Below are 24,079 nucleotides of genomic sequence, written 5' to 3' on the forward strand. Positions count from 1 at the left end.
TTTAATTGAAGAACGCATTACGAATTTTGAAAAAATTCGATATTTGCTAAGTTTTGAAGAAGAAGAAAAAACAACCAATTTCGCAAGGTTGGTGAATTTAAGTGAAATGTTTGCACACTACACACTAGTATCAGTACTTTGTAATGGACAACACGAGAATTCTGAATGGGCCACAACATGTCTTTTGGCTCCGCAAGGTGTCTTACCGCATAGCAGGTTTTAGTAAATATGGCCCAATGTATTTCGCAGGTCTACATGTCAAAAGTTGCCAAGAAATCTCACGTTTGTCCATTGAAAGGATCACGGCTGACAAAGATATCCAAATCAGAGTAAAAAACTGTCTCTCCAAATCTATTAGAAGCAGAGAAAGTGTGGCGCTCAACCCTAGTGCAGTGAATAATTTAAATAAAGCTTTTAAAAGTGATTAAAAGTGCATTAATTATAAAACACAAATATATCATAAGTGTCTAAAATATAACAAATGTGACAATTGTGACAAATCACTAGAAAATATGTGAATATATGAACCCCAGTGGCAGTACGAGGTAGGTTCAGAAAAAATGATGGTAAATATACTCCTGCACTCAGAACACTAGAATAGGATACATTCCAAATCTCCGTCCCAATCAGCGTCCACAAAATCAGGGGAGCAAGAGGGACGTATCACCAATGGAGAGGACTCCAAACCTATTACTATGAAAATATCATCATGAATTCCGAGCACAGATTTATTGCACGAAAATGCAAACTTGTTGAAATATGTCAATGGTGCAAACTTTGGAGGATTCAACGTTCGAGCGAAGATAATTCGAGAATGTGATCTCTACCCCTCCCCCCCTCCGTCCGTCCGCTTCAACTTGCAACTTGGGGAGTGTCAGCAGGAGACGTTGGCGAGGAGTAACATGGCGCCCAGATTATGAGATCACATTCTGCGCCACTCTTTTGCCTTTTTTATTTGCGGTCCTCCACATCTGAAGAGGCGTTAATGTAAAATTCTTCGTCACACACTTTTTATTACGTTGATACATAGACCCCCATCAAGTTTACCAGAGCCCCTGGAGGAATTATGCTAATGATTTTAACACTTTGATTTACTGAGTATATGCAGCAGTAATGCATTTGTTTTCGGGCGACGTCGCATCGCCGTCGCCGTCACTATAAGCACGGCCTCAGATATATTTGTCCTGACAGTGCAGCATTTTCAGTAACAGTGGCATCAAATGTAACATCCCTAACCCGCAACCTTATCATCTAAATAATAAGTATACCATCCTAATCCAACCTCTTTATTCGCCAACTTGCCCACCACTTTAATTTAAAAATGTACTTTTGTCTCCTACATACTATTCAACCTAGCAAGAGCTACGAACTGCTGAAAGAAAACTGCAGAGAAGTTTGATTTTCTAGACATCAAAAGTCACTGGAAAAATCCCTAGTCATGCCAATGATGACATTTCTGCAAATGAACCCCAAGATATGGGGTGAGTATCCCATCAAAAGCATCAATCCTATCTTTCCCCATTATCTCTTAGCATACAATGCTTCCACTGCAGAAAGGGATTCTGGGTAATGACATGCACATGAGCACACGGAACTTCCCATGCTACTATTATTAAGGAATCGCCATAGAGATTCTTCCAAGGAATGGCACACAACTTCAACAGTCTGATGACAGGTGGTATCTTGAACTACTCCTGGGGTGACCACTAATGTAAACGAACCATTCCACATGTAACATACCGCCCATACTTACAAAATCAAGATAAAAAATACTGCTTAACCGTGTGATTTACAGATCCGAGCTTCAGGAGAAGTCAATGTCTTCTTCCTATAAAAAGGAGTGAAAAGGAGAAATCAATTCTGATCAGCAAAAGCCTAAAGTCAGCTAAAACATGAACTGTCTGGAGGCTAACAGTGAGGCACGGGAAAGATTTGCTAAATGCTGAGGATCACGTTACAATTCATCTAGAACAGCAGGTGATTTAATATTTAATGTGGCGCATGGAATAAATTAATCTTGTGAAGGGGATATTTTATCTTGATCTAAGGTGTCCATAAAGCATGCGTGCATAGTTTGTACATGTTAGTTCATTAAGTATATGTTTGCCTATGGCATTTGACTACAGAGTATTCTATTTATGGAAATCCCCATGGCAGATGTTACATCTGCAGCATATCACTCCCTCCCCACTGTCTGCCGTCCTAGTGATTCTATTTCTCACTTACATTTTGCATGTTGGCCCCCAACTCGTTTTAAATATGATGCTTACAAATACCATAGCTCAGCGCTGCACAGAATGGGGGGCACGAGATTTTTTTTGGGGGGGGGACGGGGGGGCGCAGGTGGTTGCAGAGGTCCCGGGCTCTTCCCCAAAGCATTTAAATTAAATGCCAGGGGACCGCGCGGGGCCTCTGCAACCTCTACTTACCGGGATTCAGCCGGCTTCAGGACGCATGACCATGGCAACGCAGCGTCAAATGATGCCGTGGGGTCATGTGACATCACGGTTGCCCTGGTAACGTGACGTCAAATGACGCAGCGGGTCACGTGACGTCACACAACCCCGCGGCGTCGAAAGGTAAGGAGGGGGGCGGCTGTCGGAGGAGGTAAGGCCAAAAAAGTTTGTGCGCCCCTGCCATAGCTGATCAAACCCTCTGTCATATAAATTGAATGGTTGCTAATGGTTATTAAAAAGGTATCTGCTGTAATTGATTGAAACATTATGAAATTGTTACCAAAAAAAGAACTTGCAAGGCCAGACTGCAATGAGCTATGAAACTCATGTTCTCTGTGAGGGGGAACTGTAGCCCATCAAATGTACTATTTTATCAGTTCTTTTATTGGAACATGTATGTATGTATGTATGTATGTATGTATGTATGTATGTATGCATGTATGTATTTCAACTAACTAATTCAGAGGTGGCCATCTCCAGTCCTCAAAGGCCACCAACAGGTCAGGTTTTCAGGATATCCCTGCTTCAGCACAGGTGGCTCAATCAGAGGCTCAGTTGAAGACTGATTGAGCCACCAGTTCTGAAGCAGGGATATGCTGAAAACCTGACCTGTTGGTGGCCCTTGGGGACTGGAGTTGGCCGCCCCATAACTAGTAAATTTGGGAATTGAATAATTCAATGTTTCTAGGCATTTGTACTGTGTGCTACCATATTAATAATAACATCATATTTATTCTCACAGTACGCAGCGCCGTACATAGAATTTTGCAAGCGAAATAAGTACCCGTTCCATAGAGTTTACAATCTAATTTTGGTGCCAAAGGCAGTCACATTAATAGTGAGATAATTCTTCCATACCTTTCAATTATGATTAGAATGTGAAATAATTTACACATATAATTGCATGCTTTCACAGTAATGAAATCGAGAAAAGGTAGAGATATGCAATCTCTGTGTCTAGATGTCACATATCACATTAAACAGACTCCTTTTATTACCATAGAATTAATTGAATTATCAGTTTCCAAGTAAACAGTTCCTTTCTTTGACATGCAGCTGGTTGTGACAGGTCCAATGCGATCATTCTTTCTCTAACTCAGGGGAGCACAATCTTTTTCCTCTGCGCCCCCCTGCCGGCTGTCCTTCTCTCCGCATGGCCCCCTCCCTCCTCCTTACCGTGGTTCCCGGCGTCATGAAGTCACGTTACCATAGCAACACGGCTGAACCACGGTAAGGTTTTCAGAGGCCTTTGTCGCTTCCCCGGCACTTAAGTGCCTTCGGGAAGCGCGCGGGGCTTCTGTAAACCCTGCGTCACCCACTGTTAATCTCGCGCCCCCCAGTTTGCGCACCTCTGCTCTAAGTATAGAGGTAAATAAGAATTTTAATCAGTTAGTGTTAGGAGCTGCTAATTGTCATGCCTTGAAGTGGCTTGCAGGCTTAAAATGCTTTGGCCAAAGGGTTTAATTAAATGACCCCTTTTTCAAGTTATATATAGGTATTTCACTGTATATTTTTGTCATATTGGATGTAGTTTTGGGCTTCTTTGTTTTTTGTTATTTACCTTTAGCCATGCCCACTAGCACTCTATTTGACACTTATATACATATATATATATATATTATGTGGTCATTTTTTTTTTTTAGATCTTGCTGGGTATCTGTATGTTTAATTATCAGTTTGTGCACTAAGAAACAAATATATTCAGCAGTTGTGGTTTCTCCTTCGCAGGCTACTAAGTCTATTTAATATGGCGGGCATAAGATGTTCATGTCTATATATTTGAATGCATGCGTTTTGAAACTTGGTTATGATAAATAAAACAAACAGTACATTTTTCTGGTTGCTCAGTGTTTATTCTTTTAACCACTACAGTAAATCTAAGCTATAACTTGAGCCATTGTTCTTTCTGAGGCTGCCAAAATTGAATTCTTTCCAATTTGTATGTATCGCCAAAATATTATCTAACTCCTGCAGGTACAGCAAAGAAATCCTAGGAAGAGACGAAAATGGCAGTGCACTGCTAAAAAGAATAATGCTAGAGCACAATGAATACAATAAAAAAAGGTTTATTTGGCTCATGGCAGCATAAAGACAAGTATAGAGGATTGGCAAAGTACATCTCTAACGCATTTCACGCCATCCGGCTAGGGTGACTTCCCCACATACGAATCTATAGACACCTCAATTCGGAGCCTTCCAACCCCCTCACATCATTCACCTTATGGAGTCAATACAAGATGTATAGTCCACCTCGAATTAAGGCTTGATCGACCATTTAACAAACTCCCCATCTACTATCAAATAACAGATTGACAACACATGATCTCTGAAGCATCAATGCTGGACTTTTGTCCTGTCTCCACTCCTTCCGGTACAGTCGGATTTCTATCAAGCTTCTAGAAGCGCATCCATCTTACTTTTTAATACAGAAATCCCCCGTACTCACTTTTAATTTTATTCAGTTCCCTTTGTTTATAGAATTTGAACCAGGGAGAGGGGTCCTCAGGAGATGTACTGTGCTATTTTTAGCCGTGAGGTTCCCAAGATACTTCCCATATTAGTTGCCATTTCCCCTCCTATTTTGAGAAATCAATATGGCGGCCAAATCGTCTTCAGTCCCGCAGACAGGAAGTCACAAAGTAATCGGGAGAATAATGTTGTGGCTTCCTGTTTGATGACCCTGGCAGCTATCTTTGAATATTTAGAAAGAACACCAGCAATTAAAATGGTAAGCATCTCTGCAGGACACCCCGGTTCAAATTCTTTAAATAAAAAAAATAAAACACATAAGTAGAGGCGAGGGGAAGGGAGGCAGGGAGATTGCTGCTTGCATTTTTATGTCTGGCCTGCTTCTGCCAAAAATTTGGAACCACGTTTCTCAAATTTGAAGCAGATCTGTTTGCCACAAAGCGTTACATCACCTGTGACGTGACCTCGTGTGTTTTTTTTGCTACAGAAAGTGAGAAAAATGTGCGTTGTAACGCCACGCCAACTCATACCATTGCTCCATACACTAACTCACAAAATAACAAGATGAAATGACCAACTGAAGCCATATGTGGCACATTCAACATACAGTACTTCTCTCATGGGGAGATTCCCTAGCATGGTGATTATCCCCTGTGTCCTCATACAATTTCCTGCAAAAGTCCTTATTGCTCTTTAATGATAAGTGCACAGTTTTTTTTTACAAACACACAATCCCAGATTGTGTGGGATGGTGTGTGTGTTAATCTCAATTCAACTGGTATCTGTTGTTTGGAAGTTAGTGGCCCCTCCTCCCAGGGTTTAAACTCACCCCTCCACACTTTTTAAAGTAGGGAAGGTTTTTTAATTTTGCTGTATGGACAGACTCACTGCGGTCATTCCCCCTCCAACAGGTAAAAGAGAAGTTTCACAGATTAGTATTAGGACCTGCAAATTTGGTTATGCCTTGTGGCGGCTAGCAGGCTTATAACGCTTTGGCCAAAGGGTTTAACTAAATGACACTTACTCATGAGAATATTATTAGAGAAGTATTTAATTATACACGATTTACTATATATTTTGTCACATGGGATGTAGTATTGGGCTTTTCTGTCTTTTGTTGTACACAGTTTTTTTTTTACTGTTGATCCATCGACTTGCTTGAGCTCAACGATCTGCTTCCCAATCATAAGTCGATGCTTTGCTTCTTTAAACTTTTTCACTAGATCGCAGTAAAACTTTCCAACAGCCTCAGTTATACGCTCGCAGATCATCTTTCACATCTCTGTATATTACATTTTTGTTTTTTACGTTTTGGGATTTCTTCTCATTTCCTCAATAACTGCGGTGTCTCATCTGCTATTTTCTTACACTGTTTTTGTTAGGGAGTCCTTCCGTTTTCTCTGCAGTTTCTGCTATGATATTCATAAGCTATTCAGAATTGTTTGTCAAAGTGTGCACACAACATTTTTTTTAAATATATGCAGCCTTCCATTACCTTTTATTGAAAACTAATTACCTAGGCTGAAGATCGATTGGTTCTCCCGTGATTGATCAGCAAAGATTCTGCTTCCCATGGTTCAATAAATGACGACTGCTTTTCAGTTTCAATCAATCCTTCAGGCAGTGTAGCTCAGCTGCTACAATGTATCCTTGTATTACTAAAGGTAACATTATCTATTATTACAGTTTGCAGCTCAAACTGCTAGGAATATTGGCAACAAATTATCACAAATAAGTGTTTCAAAGATGTTGCACTGCTGGGGAAGGATGTTCAAATCTGCTATAGAAATCAAAGGATGCTCAGTATATTTAAATTTTGACAACTTAGACAAAGTTGACAAAATAGCATTGCGAGTTAAATAACAAAACATTTTTTTTAGTAAGTATTATATAATACTATAGAACAGATTTAAAAAAAACAAGTAGAATATTGCATGGATTGCTCCTTTAAATTAGTGTTCTTCTTTCTGTCTTTGCATTAAAATGTAATTTGCAGAGGACCAATCTGTGATCACTTGTGTCAAAATGGTTAAGGATAGTGTAGTCCAGGCCTGCACAACATACGGCCGCCCGCGACGGCTTTGAGGAGGGGCGGTAGGGTAGGAGCATGTGTGTGCGCGCGACGGCTTTGCTCACTCCCCACTCCTCCCGAGCTCGCTCTCAGCCCACTCTCCGAGTCAGAGGACGGAAGGGTAACCGCGCGCTCATAGCAGTGTGCGCGCATTCTTACCTGGTGCCGTCCTGCCTGCTCTGCTCTGACTCTTCTGCTGCCCGCCACCGCATACAGCATCTCCCCCCAAGTGACTCCTAATCAGGAGTGTCTCTGACTCCTAATCAAGTAGGCATATTGTGGCGGGGGGGGGGAGATGATGAGGACTGAGGGAGATATGATGATGATGAGGGGGAATAGGGGAGATATGATGATGACTATGATGAGGGGGACTGAGGAGATATTATGATGAGTTGGGCAGGGGGAGATATGATGATGATGAGGGGGACTGAGGGAGATATGATGATGAGGGGGGCTGGGGGAGATATGATGATGATGAGGGGGACTGAGGGAGATATGATGATGAGGGGGGCTGTGGGAGATATGATGATGATGAGGGGGACTGAGGGAGATATGATGATGATGATGATGATGATGATGATGAGGGGGACTGAGAGAGATATGATGATGAAAGGGATTGACCACGGAATACAACAAGCTTGTTGCTAAAAAGGTGCAATACCTCTCATTAATGCCGCGCTCAGGGCGCCGGCGCGGATGCACGGTACCGCGAATACTCCTGCAGCCCCAGCGATGTGTGCACTGGGCTGCAGGAGATTAGGGAGATGATCTTGGGCGTGGCGAGGGATGTGGCGAACGCATCACGGAGCTGGTTCGCCCTCATTGGCTGAACCAGCACATGTGACCCTGACGTCACGCGACTGCAGCCTGAAAGACAAATTCACTTGTCTTGGCAAAATGTCGCTGCATCGACGCGCTACAGCGCAGTGGAACTTTAGGAACTACCCTTGGAAATCAGCAAGGAATCCCAAAAGTGCGCGCGCATGTCGCGACGCCGGCACCCCAAACACGGCGTAAGTTTGAGAAATGATTAGGAAATTAGATCATTTGAATTAAAATATTTTAAATGTAATTTTGTTTCAAGTAAACATGGTAAAGAAATGTATCATTTTGAATAATAAATGCTGTTTTACCCGTGCGGACCGAATCTGTTTTCCTTGGAGCAGTTCGGCCTTTCTCACTTTACAAGCTGTGCCGGCCTGGTGTAGTTTTTAATCACGTTTCTTGTTAGCTAGGATATAGTCAATTTTATTCTGGGGCCCATTGAGTGCATTCCATGTCCGTTTTCTATTTAGATTACAAAATGAATTAATGGTTATAGAAGTTTTCACATTCTGCAAATTCTATTACTCGGTTTCCGTTTAATCCTGGGGCCGTGACCATCCTTACACAATGAAGCGTCGTCTTTGTAGTGGACCCCACACTTTGCATTGAAATGTCATATAACGACCTTAAGGTGGCAATTACCTTGGTTGTGAAGTTGTTTGATTTTATAGTAGGAGTCTCCCACTTCATTGCCGGTGTGACTTGATGCTGGCACTCACACTTAGGTAATTTGAAGCCTGTAACTCTGTCTGTTGAATGAGGATTTTGGCTGCTCTTTCTGATGAGCTTTCATATTCCAATGTGTTGTTTTTTCATTTCTTGTTAATTATACAGCCTACTCCACTGATTCTCCCATGTTCTGTCGCTCTGTAATATACTAGATGTCTGTTTTTGAGCTCAATGAGTCCTTTATATTTTCTTCTTACTGTGCTTCACTAAGACCTTAACATAGCCTATTTAATATTTTCAAGCTGGTCTTCCAGTTCTTGCAGTTCTGCTTCACTGGAGAGAGACAGGTAGTTGTAGGCATCCAGGTTTTGGTTTAAATGACAGGTGGTGTTTGACCTCCGGGGATTCTTAGCATCCTCTGTCTTTATGCCTGTCACGGGAGACCAGGCCATTTACACCTTTTTACCAGGATCATGCATTGAGCAAAACAAGTTAATGAAATAAATTGTACATTTATTCACAGGAAAAAGGCAAACACACAATGTTACACAAACTACAGCAAAAAGACACACTTACTTGGGAATTGGGGTAACAACCTAGACTCTCCTAGATGCAGCCCTTCCTTTTCTTGCTGGAGACTTGCAACTAGAAACTTAGAATCTGAGAATCTTAGAGGATTGGAGAACTATGAGACCTTGGAGAACACCTTGAAAAACCAACTCACTAATGGGTGCAAGGGGCTATAATACCTCTTGACTTTCATTAAAAAAATACTATAGCCCAATCCAAAGTGTGAGAAATGTCTCCGCCGCCAATCAGAAACAAGCAAGTAGACACAACAGGGTTACTTGGAAATCTACATGGACAATTTGGCACCTCTGATCCTGGTTCCCTCAATGCCACCCGCGGTGACAAGCTCCAGCCAATCTGGTTGGATCAACTGAAATGCAAATGGAATCCATTGATCTCAGGATGTGGATACTTGAATCCTTCCCGCCTGTCCAAATGGTCTTGACACCTTGATCATCCCCTGGGGCTTTCATCTTCAGATGTCCTGCCAGACCTCCTGGCACCACTTGGTAGCCCAGTGGCCATTCACAGCATTGGTTCTGAAAGTCCCAGCTCATTTCTGTGCACAAACAGATATGTTTTAAAACACACTGTTCCATAAAATATACACTTTAAAAATATCCTAATTCTTTTGGTTATGGGAAATAGAATAAGAAGCTGCACGTTATTTCTTACTAGCCATATTCCCTACACTCTATAAAATAAACTTGTGAGGGGACTTTTAAAAGTCCAGTCCTAACCTTGTAGATAATTGGAGGATCCCAAGAACCCCTACACCGGTTCTGGGTGATCTGGGCATTTACTGGGTATCCCCATTAACCTAGGGACCCATTGACTGTTTCAGGGACACCTCACATCCCTATGCCCCATGTACCTTTCTGGGCTGTGCTGAAGCAGGGACCCCTAGTAGTGAGTCGCACAAGTATTTTCAAGGGGAGATATTACCGAGACAATGTGTTTACATGCATGCAGGAATCCTACCTGATTGCTGGGTAAATTTTTAAGGGAACCAGATAGACACTAGATATCTGACTAGAAAGACACAATCGGACAATACTTTCTCCGCAAAACCCCCCTTGAAACTCATACCACAGCAATCCCTGCTTGCTGGCATCCCTGGAAAGGTAAAAACACAAAAATTCTTTGTCGCATAATTACAGGTAATACATAAATACAGACCCCGGCGCCTTGGAAAATAAAGTCCAACAAATATCCAGATACACATAATTACAGGTAATGCTTAACCTTTATTAGTGAGCCAGGCTGCCTCTTCACCGTCACAATGCCTTCTTCCTGAACGCTGTCAAGCCCAGGGACAATACAGTCTCCCTGGAATGAGGGCCATCACTTTTCGGTATATATTTTATATTTGGGGGCTGAGGCCTTACTTGCTCTGCCAGGCTCAATTGCATGTTAGCAAGTACCTTTTCAACTTTAGCCGCTTTGATAGCATGCTTGAACCTGCATGCAGTAGTGCCACTATACAGTACATCTAAATGAACACCCATTGCAACAAGTGAGAGAGAGAACAAGAAGCACAACTTGCTTCTTTTAAAGTGGCAGAATAAAAATATGAGAGAAAAACGAAATAAGGTAGTAGAAGCTATTTATGTAAATATAGATACATGTGCCGTCCTCCTTAGGCTGGGTCCATGGTGCCACAGACTGTGCGGACGCGATCAGACTGCCCTAAGGCAGTGATCACGTCCATGTGGCGTGCGGGCAGAAGCGGGAGGGGGCACGCGTTGCGCAAGAAATCGCTTGAAACTGATTTCTTGGCGGGACAGGACGGTCATGTGAGCGGTTCGCCCAATGAGGGAAAACCATCTCCGTGTCGCCCCCTGGCATGCCCCCATGGCCCGTCCACCATGGCCAGGAAAAGCACCCGCTTCCCGCGGGTCACTTCTCAGCCTCCGCACGCTTCCGCGCGGGCGAAGGCACCATGGCCCCAGCCTTAAGAGTCAAGAACGGCAATTTATAGCATTTAACTTAGACTGCTGATTCCTATTCAGCCCTTCTATGGAAATGTTCACTGTCCCATTAAAAGCCCTGATGGGACAGCTAATTACTGTGAATGACTGTTCAAACGAGCAGATCATCTGACTATGAAATTAAATATTCCCATTAAATGTGACAAATGTTAAACTGGATGGCAATCAAATACATACACACAAAAGGCAGCGCAGCAGGGCAAGCATACTTGCTTTCATCTCAGGAAAAGGCAATCTAATAACACACTGTAGCAGCTAGATTTCTTTCAAGGGCTGGTCAGATGTCTTTGTCAAGTGGTAGATTTAGAAGTCGGCTCTAAAGAAGGTAGACCGGCTGAAGAGAGTTTATTAAACATCATGCGTAATCTTGCAGGAGTTTGTCATTCTAATTGTTCAAAAATCCACCGGATCCTATCGCGCTTCAACTGTATCCTATTCTGCTCCAATCTTCAGCTGTTTCAGGTAAACACAAATGGTAATTATGAACTAAAACACACCAGGTCGAAATAGAATGAGGCTAGTATGTTTGAGACTTTGTGGGGCAATTGGGTTTATTTTGTATTTGCTAAAGTGTGATTAATACATTTATCTCTCTGTCTCTCTCTGTCTATGTGTCTCTCTCTATGTGTCTGTGTCTGTCTAGGTGTCTGTCTCTCTCGGTTTGAGATTCCTGCCACAAGCAACATGGCGGCTTCAGGCCCCCAAGGTAAGATTCCTCCGTGTTACCCTCCTACCTCATACATCCGACTGCTGATTGGCTCTCAAAGTGGGTGGGGCCCTGTGATAGTGCGAGTATGTACTTTTCAAAGTAACTTTATTTAAAAATATATCACCTTACAATCGGGCAAAACCAGTCAATAAAATGATGCACTTCTTGGCTTATTGTCACATGAAAGTTTGGATTATCTGCCAAAATTAACATCATGATCAAATTTATCGTTGCATCTGAAACAACAGTGAACTGAACTGCTTATCCTCGACCTTAAATTCTTTGGCATATGCAACAAGTAAAAAAAAACCAAAAAAAAAAAAACAACATTTCATGTTACTAATAAGTCAAAATAATATACAACATTGTTCAGTGTCACATCGAGGGCCAATGTTTTTAATAATTCCGTTCTCCAGTGGGCAATACCATCAAGTTCAAATATCTTTCAAGCTCAATTAGACGCTCTCTGCCTTTCATCATTTCTTAGCACGGGAAAGATAAAATGCTAGTCAAGAAAACAACAGTCTTGCTTCAGTGCTGCAAAGAATCATGCTGTATAATCATAGGAGAAGCAGATTCTAGGAACATGGTTTAAGAGCCTTTTGCTAGAGTAGGGGCGGCCAACTCCAGTCCTCAAGGGCCACCAACAGGTCAGGGTTCCAGGATATCCCTGCTTCAGCACAGGTGGCTCAATCATTGGACTGGGCCACTGATTGAGCCACCTGTGCTGAAGCAGGGATAAACCCTAATAGCTGGCCTGTTGGTGGCCCTTGGGGGCTGGAGTTGGCCACTTCTGTACTAGAGTAACAATCTTCATAGCAATGTTTACATGCCAGACGTCAGTTGCGTTATGTTGTCCAGATAAATATAAATGTTGCAAATATGCTCGAGACGTCATCACTAAGCAAAAGCCATGCTTAAATCACATAATATTTACAATAACTCATAAAAGTTCACTTGCAGAGATATGTCACACTGATTACATTCCATACAAGGTCTGGTTAATGATATGCAAATGAGCACACGGAGTGTCCAGATAATTAAAAAAAGCTGAGTGTGTTTTCTGATTTATCGCTTCATTAAAGGCGTACAAATATCCATACATTAACGCAGGCTGTGTCATACAAGCTGTGTACTGTAATGCATCACGCGAAAGCTCTAGGAAAGCCTTCATGTTTAAAATGAATAGTAAGCTAAGAGGTGATCATGGGCTCATTGGTACGTCATTATCCTGAATCGCTGCCTGCAGTTCAACCCCATTTTTAAATGTGACAATGGAGAGAAACTGTTCTGGCAACCTGTAGAAAACGAGCATGGTGAACAAATGCCAGTGGCATGTTTATTACACTTAACCATGGACGGATTGCCCGATCGGGGTTGGCCCGGTGGGTCGGTGCAGTGGGCAGGTGCTGTGGGCCGGTGCTGTGGCTTCCCAGCTCCCTGACCGCCTGCAATACTGTCCCTCCTCCTGCCGGCGCCGGGATCCAACTTCCGCCCCGACCGGAGGAGGGACATGCAGAGTGCCCGGACCGCTTGGAAGAGGACTGCTCTTCAAGGAAACACCCGGACCGGTAAGTACCCACAACCCGCCCCTGCACTTAATATAGGTGATTGGTGATCAGGCTGTTTGTAGATTTAGAATCTACTGGTAACTTTCTTTCTTTGTAAAGTAATTATAAAATTATCATAAACCAAACAGTGTAGACCAATAAGTATCAAATAAGCAGATTTCACAGGACTAAGTAGAAGGGAAACATTCAATTTTTAGAGGGAACAAATCAGTGAAATTGGGAATTTTAAGGTCAAGTAACTGAATTGTAATAATAAAGCCTGACACATTGTTTCATACATTCATTAGTGAACAAGATGTTTTTATTTTACTTCGTTTATAGCCCTTCTAGCAATGCAGTGTTTTTTAACCAGGGTTCCTAGGGACGCTTGGGTTCCCCGGGCATGCCTAAAGGGTTCCCTACAATTTTCTGGTAATTTGAAAATTGTACTAAATACAGGAAAATGTACAATGCATCTGATCACAGATGCGCTATTAGAGAGGGTTGGGGTTCCTCAGAATTTCACTTAGGGTTCCTTAACCAAACAAAAATTTTGGAACCCACTGCTCTAACGTATATCTGTCTTCCGCTGCCAACTGGTATCAGGGTGTCAACATTTTTTTTATGTGCACAGAGCTGTAAAATGTTTTTTTTTTCCAACCAAAAAGCAAAGGTAATGCTGCACACCACCATCTGAATAAAAGATACTTGCTGTTACCGGTGCTCCTGGAACAGGGGAGTTCCTGACAATGACAAGCTCCAAAGTAGGCAAAAAAAAGGAGACGGTTCCAGGGCACTACGGATTTCAAAAGAATTTATTGAACAGGCACAACGTTTCAACCACCAAGCGTGGTCTCTCTCAAGATATCTTCACTTGAGAAAGACCACGCTTGGTGGTTGAAACGTTGTGCCTGTTCAATAAATTCTTTTGAAATCCGTAGTGCCCTGGAACCTTCTCCTTTTTTTTTCCTCCATCCAAAGACATTTTAATAGTAAAAAAAAGCCAAGGCACAAACTGATATTGTATCACAAGAAAGCTTAAAAGCCATCGTAAAGCAGCAATCCTACACCAAAATGTATTTTGTAATATTACTTGAACCAGGGGTCCCTTGGAGCGTATTAGGACTATGTACAATTCAATTTAAAGTAAATAAACTTGTAATGTTCAGTTAATTAAAAAAACAAAAAAAATCACAGGGATCCCCGTTAAAAAGCTGCAACATCCTCTTTATGATGCTGTGGAATTTTTATTGATTGGCGGATTTAGGCTGGTCCTTGTTGCCATATTGTTTTTCCTGGACCAGGGATTACAAATGAACATTTTCAAGCACAGAGAAAGCACCAGAAATGTACAGTAAGTAGAGAAGTCCAGCTAACGGAAATCCTCGGTTCAGATAAGCGAGCAGCATGGATCCCTGCTCTAAGAACTCCAACCTACCCAGCTCGATGAAACATGAAAGAAGAGGACGGACGGAGACATGTGCTATATGTATTCTTTCTAAAGAGCAGGCTTTCCTTAAAGATGTCTCAGCTAAACTGCTTCTTCAAAGTGCAGGTCTCCTCAAAGATAGAGGTACAAAGTTGAGCTCTACTCACAAGTTCATAATGAAATTCTCCTTTAATGTGTTAGCCAAGAACAGTGGAAAGACAACGTTTCAGGTCCCATATGGACCTTTCATCACAAAAGTTCCATATGGGACCTGAAACTTTGTCTTTCCACTGTTCTTGGCTGTCACATTAAATGGAGAATTGCGTTATGAACGTGTGATTAGAGCGCTACTTTGTACCTTTATCTTTGAGGAGACCTGCACTTTGAAGAAGCTGTTTAGCTGTGCTGTGTTGGCTGCACACTCAGAATTCTCCTCGCCTGAGGCTAAGGCCCCACAGCACGCGCCTGCACACCCGCCCTGCGTCCTGGCGGCGCATGCACGGCACTTCACCGCGATCTGAAGGGAACTTTTTTAGGCGCGGGTTGTGTGGCCAAAATGGGTCGGGTGGGCGCGGCCATGACGGGTGGGGGGAGCGGGGGCGCTTTGCAACAACAACAAAAAACGAGGTCACCAAATGGCTCTCATGAAAGCAGGCACAGTGCGGCTGCTTTATTATTAGCACGGGGACCGTGTGAAAAGAATGTCTACCCAGTAAGGACGAAACGAGTACGTTAAAAAGATGCAAATTACAGTTTCAATTCCAGGAAGAAAAACAAACCTTCCGTTATAGCCCAGTCAGTTGCAATTCTCTGCATCAACATGACACAGCCTGCAGCCTTCTCCCCTCCCCCCCCCCCCCCCCAGAATGTTTAATAGCTACCAGCAGCTTAACTGCAACTCCAAGAAAAACACACTAATACAATAATCATAATGATATCTTTAGATTGGGTTTTTTTTTCTATCAACATATACAGTCTTTAGCAAAAAAGGTCACAGAAGGCCCTTTTTCCATAAGAAACAATTTTATTTTGTGGACATCTACGTACTTACTTTCCCCCAACTGCACCCGGTTGGTATAAAATAACAATGGCCAGGTCATTTTAGAAACGAAAACTGGTGTATGTGGAGTGTAAGGCTATTTAAAGAATTACATACATTTCTTTGGATAGATGCAAGGAGTTCTTAAAGAAGAAAAAAGGAAGTTTGTTTCCCCGTAAACTTACAAAAAGCTTTTGCTTCCTGGGCTGCAATATACATATACATAATATATATATATATATATATATATATATATATATATATATATATATATATAAAGATAACAGCAGGCACTTCAAAGGCTCCAAAGAAATAGGTGCTTGTTCCAGAAAAATAACAGGAAACCAGGTGTCCCACCAAGGAGACAAAAAACAGCACTCAAGGTATATTGCAAAAGTGTATTTGAAAAAAAGCAGGCACATATAAATCCAACGTTTCGGTCCTGTATAGGACCTTCCTCAGGGGCGTGACATTTGGTGTTTTCTCTTCTGAATTCACTTGTAACACATTAGAAGACAAACTTGTAATGTAAGTAATGTAATATAGATATAAGAAATAGACTTTCATTACATCTATCCTGGCAAAGATCTGATGAAGAACAGAAGTATATTTTCTGTACTCTTGCCCGGCGGACAAAACCCTCTGTTGCTTGAGAAACAGGGGGTCCCTCAAGGTTGGGGGGGACCATGGATCTACGCTAAGGCGCCCCCCCCCCCCCCCCCCACCCTGGATCAGGCAAGTAAAAAAAAATAACAGCGAGCAGCTTGTTAACTTTTATGGTTATTAAATCATCGCCTTACTCTGCAAATAAAAGATTTACAGTACCAACTCTCCTTTTAATTTGTATCAACTTGATGAAGGGTTGCCAGATTGCTTCTCCAAAAATACTGGACACAGATACAAACACAAATACAAACACACACACCTCCGCTCCACACTATTTCCTCCTCCCCTTTGCCCCACCCCAGCAGCAGTCAATCAGGATGGAGGAAGCTGCCCAGCCCCCTAGCAACAGCCCGGCTCTCTCCCTGCTTGGTGAAATCCCGTGCCCCCCCCCCAAGCCGGTCAAGTCATATATGTCAGTATTACCTCCAATTTCTTTTACTGGACAGAGTGTCCAGAGGACAGTCCGGTTCAATACTGGACACCTGGCAACCCTAAGTGCCTGAGAGGTTTGAAAGCTTGTGACATATGAACTACTTGTTGTCCAATAAAAGGTATCGTACCCCCTACTCCCTCTCCCTCCTTTTGTTACTACATGGAAGAAAGGACCAACACGGCTCCCCAGCCTTCTTTGCTTAGAAAATATGGTACTCTTAGTATTTTCATGCTGTACGTTTGTTGCTTAAATCAATTACACTTCAGGAAATGACTAGCATATGTTGCTGGAAACAGCAAAGTATAAATGCCAAAAGGAAAATGATAACACATGCCAAACCCCCAACTTATGATTATATAAGAGCAGACGTGGCCCTTTCTGCCATAATTGTAGGTTGTGGGGAAACCCTCAAAGCTTCCTTGTTTCTAAATAGTGTAGTTCCTCTTCTTAATGTCAGTATCAGTTCCCACAAAGGCTTGTTTTATAGTTGGCGCGCGCACGTGTGCTAATGCTCGTGCACGTGAATCACACATTTTGTTTGTGCGGTCCGTGCTGTGCTGTGAGCGACAGGTGGACGTGGGAGTGTGACGTCACACCCGGCTCCCGTAAAAAGCAAAGCATTATATATAACATCTGTTAGTTAAGGCAATAACGTTAAGGCAATAACAATAAGAAAGTTGCATATAATTATATTAGTAAATAAGGCATTCCTTCTGAAGGTGGTGAACAACATTGCTGACTCCTTTCCTCCTTTTTCTCTCTAATTTCTCTATTGCATGTAAACCATATTTCTTCTCCACCAGTTATCAAAGATCCAACAGTTCTCTCTTTTTTGGTCTTATTGTTTTAATCATCTTTAACATTGTCCTCATTGGTGCATACAACATACTGACCCTTTCCCTTCTGCGCAAAATACAAAGTAATTGCAGCCTCGCTGTGATTGGCTAATAGAGCGTGACGTGCACCGGCAGCAGCGCGAAAAGACACTTTTCATGTCTTTGCTCCGATCTGCCGGGTCAACGCTCACTACAGTACGCGCGTCGGGAGTATAAAACGTCAGGAACACAGTCAATTATAATTGACGCGTGCACGCACGGTAGTGCACTATATTACACGCCTGTGTCAAGGCTGTTAAATTACAAACACAATGTCAACCTACACCTGCAAGTTCACATGGGGAACAAGCATCAGATAACATTCAAGTCAAAATGGTTGTTTATATCATGAATTTTCTCCCGTGTATACTGTATCTTCTTAGAGTGCATTTGTACGTATGTGAGTATGTACAACAAGAGACTTTATTGCTTAGCTGGGCATATTGAAAGTGTGTTACCAAATAGAGAAATGTTGACAATTCTCATGTCAACTATGAATTAATAAGTCACTTTAAAGAAATGAATTGTTTGTCATAAATAAAAGATGGTGCTAATCTTTGCATCAATATTGCAATAGGGACATTTTTTTTTATACAGAATGACCTTATGGTCACTTGCCTATAGCCAGAAATGTGGTAACCATACACTAAACAAAGTATGATATTAAAGAAACTAGTGGGGGGAAAAAGACAACCTTGCTCAGTTATTATAAAATAATACTTGAAAGCCATAAAACCAACTTTAAGGTTGGTTAAGCTATTGTTATATGAAGACGAGACTGTGAGGATAAGAGGCTTAAGTGTTGTAATAATTTGTGGAATGATCTCTTTATACTCACACCTACAGTACCTTTATTTTCTGTGTCTAGTATAAATTTGACTTGTTATATTGAATGTGGAAAAATAGAAACATTTATGAAGTACCATTAAAGGGAAATGTCCTACACGCGCATCACTTGTAAAATAAAGGGGCTTATTCAATAAAGCACAACAAAGTAATGATTCAAGTGTATAGGACTTTGCAAATTCGCACTCTACTTAACAAGCTCCAAAGATATGCATCTCCTTGCATGAAGAAGGGATCTACAGTAAGTAGTGAAGGAACCAAAGTGGTCCTGGAAGCTTGCACTCTCTTTAACCATTAGTTAGCTATTAAAGATACCAATTCTACCTTACCTTGTTCTGTTTGCTCCTAGGTGTGACTCCTCTATGGACCAAAATTTGTCGTGTGGGGGAATCTCAACTAGATGGAATTCATATAACTATTACCATTCACAAGCTCAATTTACATCCAGGCAGGAAGTGAAAGATGTCTCTCTGCCTTAGTCAAATATTCCGGCTGTAGGGGACAGTTACTAGGAACTAGCAATAAGAAGCAAATAGTTGTGTTCCAAAGATCACAATTGGGACCTTATTCTATATCTGCTGAAGCCGGGGGTCTGGACTGTTTTTGGCCAGAAATCCTCAGTAAAATCCATGGGGGTTTTGGCCAAAAATGGCCTGAATGTCCACTTCAGCAGATATACAATAAAGTCCTTAATCTGTCAGTACAAATTAAAGCTGAAGTCCCTCCTAAGGCAAAAATTAACCAATGACAGTGACAAATTAAGGGAGTTAAATCATAGTAATACGTGGATGGGGCTTGATTTCCCGCAGCTACTTGCTTTTGTCAGATATTACTATATGCTGAACATGCGTTTACACAGGCAAAGCCATCTTCCCGCCAATTTTTTTGTTACCCCGCTTCCCTATCAATGACGAGGCGGACCGAACACTTGATTGACAAGCAATCCTCCATTTAGAGGCCAACCCAAAAATTCTTAATTTCTAAAGAAATCCAATTTAAAGTTGCAATATTAAATACAATGCCAAGAAAATGTTCATAAACAGTGAAAAACTTATACTGTGCTCTTTTAAAGCTCCATATAGCAGCAAAATGCTAAACCATCAGGAAAAGCCACCAAAAAATAATCCTCATTCTTTCCCCATTAAGGTTACCTATTATCAGCCAATATAAACTGTTGGTTGACAAACTTTCAAAGAGTAAAACTTTATAACAAAATATCTTTCTGTCCTGCCAGCCCTGACATTCCAGGCCACTGTCACAGATGCTCACCCTTTAGCAGCTGAGAATTCAATGTGTATGCAATCATAGCTTTCATCACTCAATCTCCTTGTTAACCCAATCAGGGAGAGACTTTTAAGTCCCGGTGTAAGCCCCACTTTTTTTTTTTTGGCTTCCAATTAGTTCTACTGGTGGCAGCTGATCATTCCACCACAGGCAAATTGTAGCTCTCCAAAAAATCTTTTTTTTTTGCATGTTCCAAACAAGCTAACAAGAAGAATTAAATACTATATAATGTTATCCATTAAGAAAGGGTGGATGAAAATGGAGAAAATGTAAAGTCTGCAAGAATAAACCAGATCTTTGGTTGTGCCGTCTACATTAGGAACTAAAATACAGCCAGTGTCATTCAAAAGCACAGTAGTTGCTAACTTGAATATAAGGCACGTTCTATAGTGCCGGGCGCGTGCTACGCCGTGCGCGCGCGCGGAAGTTTAGTTGGCTGACGTCAGTCAGCATTTCTATACAAGGGCCGCTCGCGCGCACGGCAGGGAGAGGGGATCCGACAGACCGCGGCGAAGATGAGGAAAAACATCTTTTTGCGCCGCTACCGGCGCTGAATGTATGTATATGCGTGTATGTGTATATATGTATGCATGTGTATGTATGCATATGTGTGTGTGTATATGTGTATGTATTTGTGTGTCTGCACAAATATAATAATTTTTTTATTTTTACCGAGGTTTTTTTTTTAATAAATAATAAATTACACATAAACACACACACACACACACACACAAACACACTCAACACTATACTTACTCAACACAGTATACTTACGAAAAGCATGCGGCACGTGCACGCGCGTGCAGTATATAACAGCCCTACGGTGCTGCTTAGTAGAGACGGGCGAAACTGTCAAAATTTCCCGCGCTTTCCATTCAAAATGCTTTCTGCGGTGTACTGTAAAATCTTTTTGCTGGTGGATTGTTCCAGTTTTAATCCATGCGGATTAATAAAAATTCGGCTTTGGATACAATCCGATGGTGATTCTACCAATGCAATATGCGGATTCCGCAATCCGCTGATAGATTTGATTTAGATAGGCGGGGAAAAAAATATCTGAAAAAGACGAATCGCCCCTTTGAGATAGATTTGCGGAAATCTCTACTGCGGAGTACTGATTACTGTTAAAGAACCAGTCCTTCCCCACCAATTTTCTTTTGTGTGTTTTACCTGAACCGGCGGGGGTTCCAGAAGCTGATCAGTGTTCCCCAGATCTTTGGGGAAGCTTCAGACGCAAAAAGAAATGGCGAATATGGCCTTGGGATCATTCAGCAACAGGAAGATGTAACGTTTCTCTCACGAGTGAAGCTGACCCCCCCGGTGGCCACTTTGTCTCCACCGGTGGTAAACCCCCCCCAAAAATGTAGAGATCTGCAAAATCTAGGGTGACCAGATTTTGAAAATGAAAAACCGGGACACATAAAAATTAATAATACAACAAATTACATTATTAAAAAAATTCCTATTATGATATTTATCTAATAGTGTCACCATTGATGCTGTATTATTCATTCTACCTCTTTCCATTCTCTCTCTACCTTCTCCCCCATTCCCTCTATCCCTCCCCTCTCCCATTTTCTCTCACCCTCCCCCCATTTTCTCTCACCCTCCCCCCATTTTCTCTCACCCCCACCAGTCTCTCTCCCTTCCTTCATCCCCCGTTTCACGCCCTTCCTCCCCCAATTCTCTCTCCATTACGTCCCCATTCTCTCCATTTCCTTCCCTCATTCTCTCCCCATCCCCCCATTCTCTCTCTCTTCCTCCGCTCCTCCATTTTCTCTCTCTCAATCCCCTCCTCTATTCTCTCTCCCCCCTCCTCCATTCTCTCTACCTCCCATTCTCTCTCTGACGTGCACAGACACACAGCCACTTACCTGTGCAGACTCGCACAGCCACTGATCTGCAGACAGACCTGCACAGCTACTGACCCAGACCCCGACCCTGCACAGACCCCGACCCTGCACAGCCAGTGACACAGACCCTGACCCTGCACAGACACACTGACCCTGCACAGACACACACTGCACAGACACACTGACCCTGCCCAGACACACACTGACACTGACCCTGCAGACACACACTGACCCTGCACTGAGACACTGACCCTGTACTGAGACACTGACACACTGACCCTGCACTGAGACACTGACCCTGTACTGAGACACTGACACACTGACCCTGCACTAAGACACTGACCCTTCACTCAGACATGGACACACTGACTCTGCACTGAGACACGGACACTGAGACACTGACACAGTAACCCTCTGACCCTGTACTCAGACACTGAGACACTGACCCTGCACTGACCCTGTACTGAGACACTGACCCTGTACTGAGACACTGACCCTGTACTGAGACACTGACAGACTGACCCTGTACTGAGACACTGACACACTGACCCTGCACTGAGACTCTGACACACTGACCCTGCACAGACACTGACCCTGTACTGAGACACTGACCCTGTACTGACCCTACACTGACACCAGCTCTGAGGAGCAGTTGCAGAGGGGGGGCCCTACCTTTCATTGTGGAGCTTGGTTGGGGGGGGGAGTCATCTTGGTTGGGGGGGGGAGCCACCTCACTTCCGGTTCTCACTGCTGTGGCTCCGCTGTCACTAGCCCCACCCCCACCCTCTGCAGCAGCAGTCAGACCGGCCTCCTCCCTGCATTCTTGCTCTCTGCTGCCCCCACCTTCTCTGGTCAAAGCCGGGACAGCCACAAAGAACCGGGACATTTTAAAGTATGTCAGGCAGCCGGGAGAGACCTTAAAAAACCGTGACAGACCTTAAAAAAATGGGACTGTCCCGCTAAACCGGGACATCTGGTCAACCTAGCAAAATCCCCGGACGGCTACAGAACAAATGCTGTGGCAACAATCACACGGCCTGATGTTAGGAACAGAAGCGGAAGTCCTACTTTTCCGTTCCTACAACAGCTGCAGCTCTCGGTGAAGGAATGGGGGGAATCTTATGGAATAGCACCACTTAATAAACATGGGCCAATAATACCTCGTACAACATGGGTATTGGTATTGTGTTTAATTACGCAAAGCACAATAAAGTAGAACTACCCACACTCACGCATGCTATAAATCTCCCCTTCATACGGTGCACATTACATTGTCTCCAGAGGGAAACGTTCAAATTAAGTCACCTGCTCTGGACCTAACAGCTATTTGGTCTACTGTTAATGTAGTACAGGTTCCGAGAGACCTGCGTGCCTGTGATTAGCAACATAATAAAGGCTGTCAGCGTCCCAGCTCTCGTTGCATGCCTGTATAGGAACACATATTTTTGATACAGTTATACACATGTGGGTTCAGTGAACCCAAATCCACGGGGTTTAAACAATTGATGTTTCCCATCACACTGATGCCTCTGCCTGTGTAAGATTGGCCCCGCCGTGGATTTTTGCATTTCTTCCTGTGGCTTTGGCAACACAGAAGCTCACTACATTTGTACATCTCAATGTGAAAGCAGCAATACGAGTTTCACTTTTAAAAAAAAAAATGTATTATAGGATGGAAGCAGGGGGTCTTCGTTCATTTCAGCTATGTGGGACCCCCTGCTTCCAGAGACACTTCTCTCTCTAGGGTATCTGGCAAGTTTAAATGTCCCGGTCATGTGGGTCAAAAGGGAGCTGCGTCGCATGACATCACAGCTTCCTATTGGCCTGCGTGACGCGGGACTTTGAAAACGCCACCATTATGTTAGGCACACAGTTTCTCTGACTGTAGCAATACCAGCACGCCCTATGGAAGTAAGTATCTCTGGAAGCAGGGGTCCCCAAAAACACTGAAATTAACACAGTTCAGACCTTCTGCTTCAATCTTGTAATGAAAAATAAATACTTTTTTTTTTAAATGAAACCCATATTTCTCCTTTAAATAGCCAGCACAATAGATTTATTTTTATAATTCAAAGTATACAAATGGACAATAGTTCAGTTGAATAGGGGCCTAGATAGGATATTTGATATTCAAAACATAAAACCAGGAAGTGACTGTATTTGCAGAGCGAGAGGCATAGATGCTTATCATCTGTCCCTGCACTTCTTTTGTATGAGAGCTCTAAAATACTTCAAATATAAATAACATGCTGTCACAATATAAATCCAATTATTTTAAGCATTCCCAAGCTTTCTACTGTAGCACCAGATAATAGTTGGAAAGACAAGACATAAACCCCCAATT

The 24,079-nt window shown here is 42.6% G+C and overlaps 1 protein-coding gene across 5 annotated transcripts in view; it reads right to left on the bottom strand.

The window, feature by feature from the left end:
• The window catches only part of TSPAN9 (tetraspanin 9), a 267,323-nt gene that overhangs the window by 209,155 nt on the left and 34,089 nt on the right, over positions 1 to 24,079 (bottom strand). For 2 of the 5 annotated variants that reach the window (XM_075602261.1, XM_075602262.1), the window contains one exon: positions 1,794 to 1,828. The exons of 1 other annotated variant lie outside the window; for it this stretch is intronic. The gene's annotated coding sequence lies outside the window, so the exon portion shown is untranslated. Of the gene's footprint in view, positions 1 to 1,753; positions 1,829 to 24,079 lie in introns of all 5 variants that reach the window. 2 more of the 5 variants (XM_075602259.1, XM_075602260.1) reach the window with 1 other exon arrangement.

This window comes from Ascaphus truei, chromosome 5 (assembly GCF_040206685.1).
Source record: "Ascaphus truei isolate aAscTru1 chromosome 5, aAscTru1.hap1, whole genome shotgun sequence".
NCBI classification, from domain to species: domain Eukaryota; kingdom Metazoa; phylum Chordata; class Amphibia; order Anura; family Ascaphidae; genus Ascaphus; species Ascaphus truei.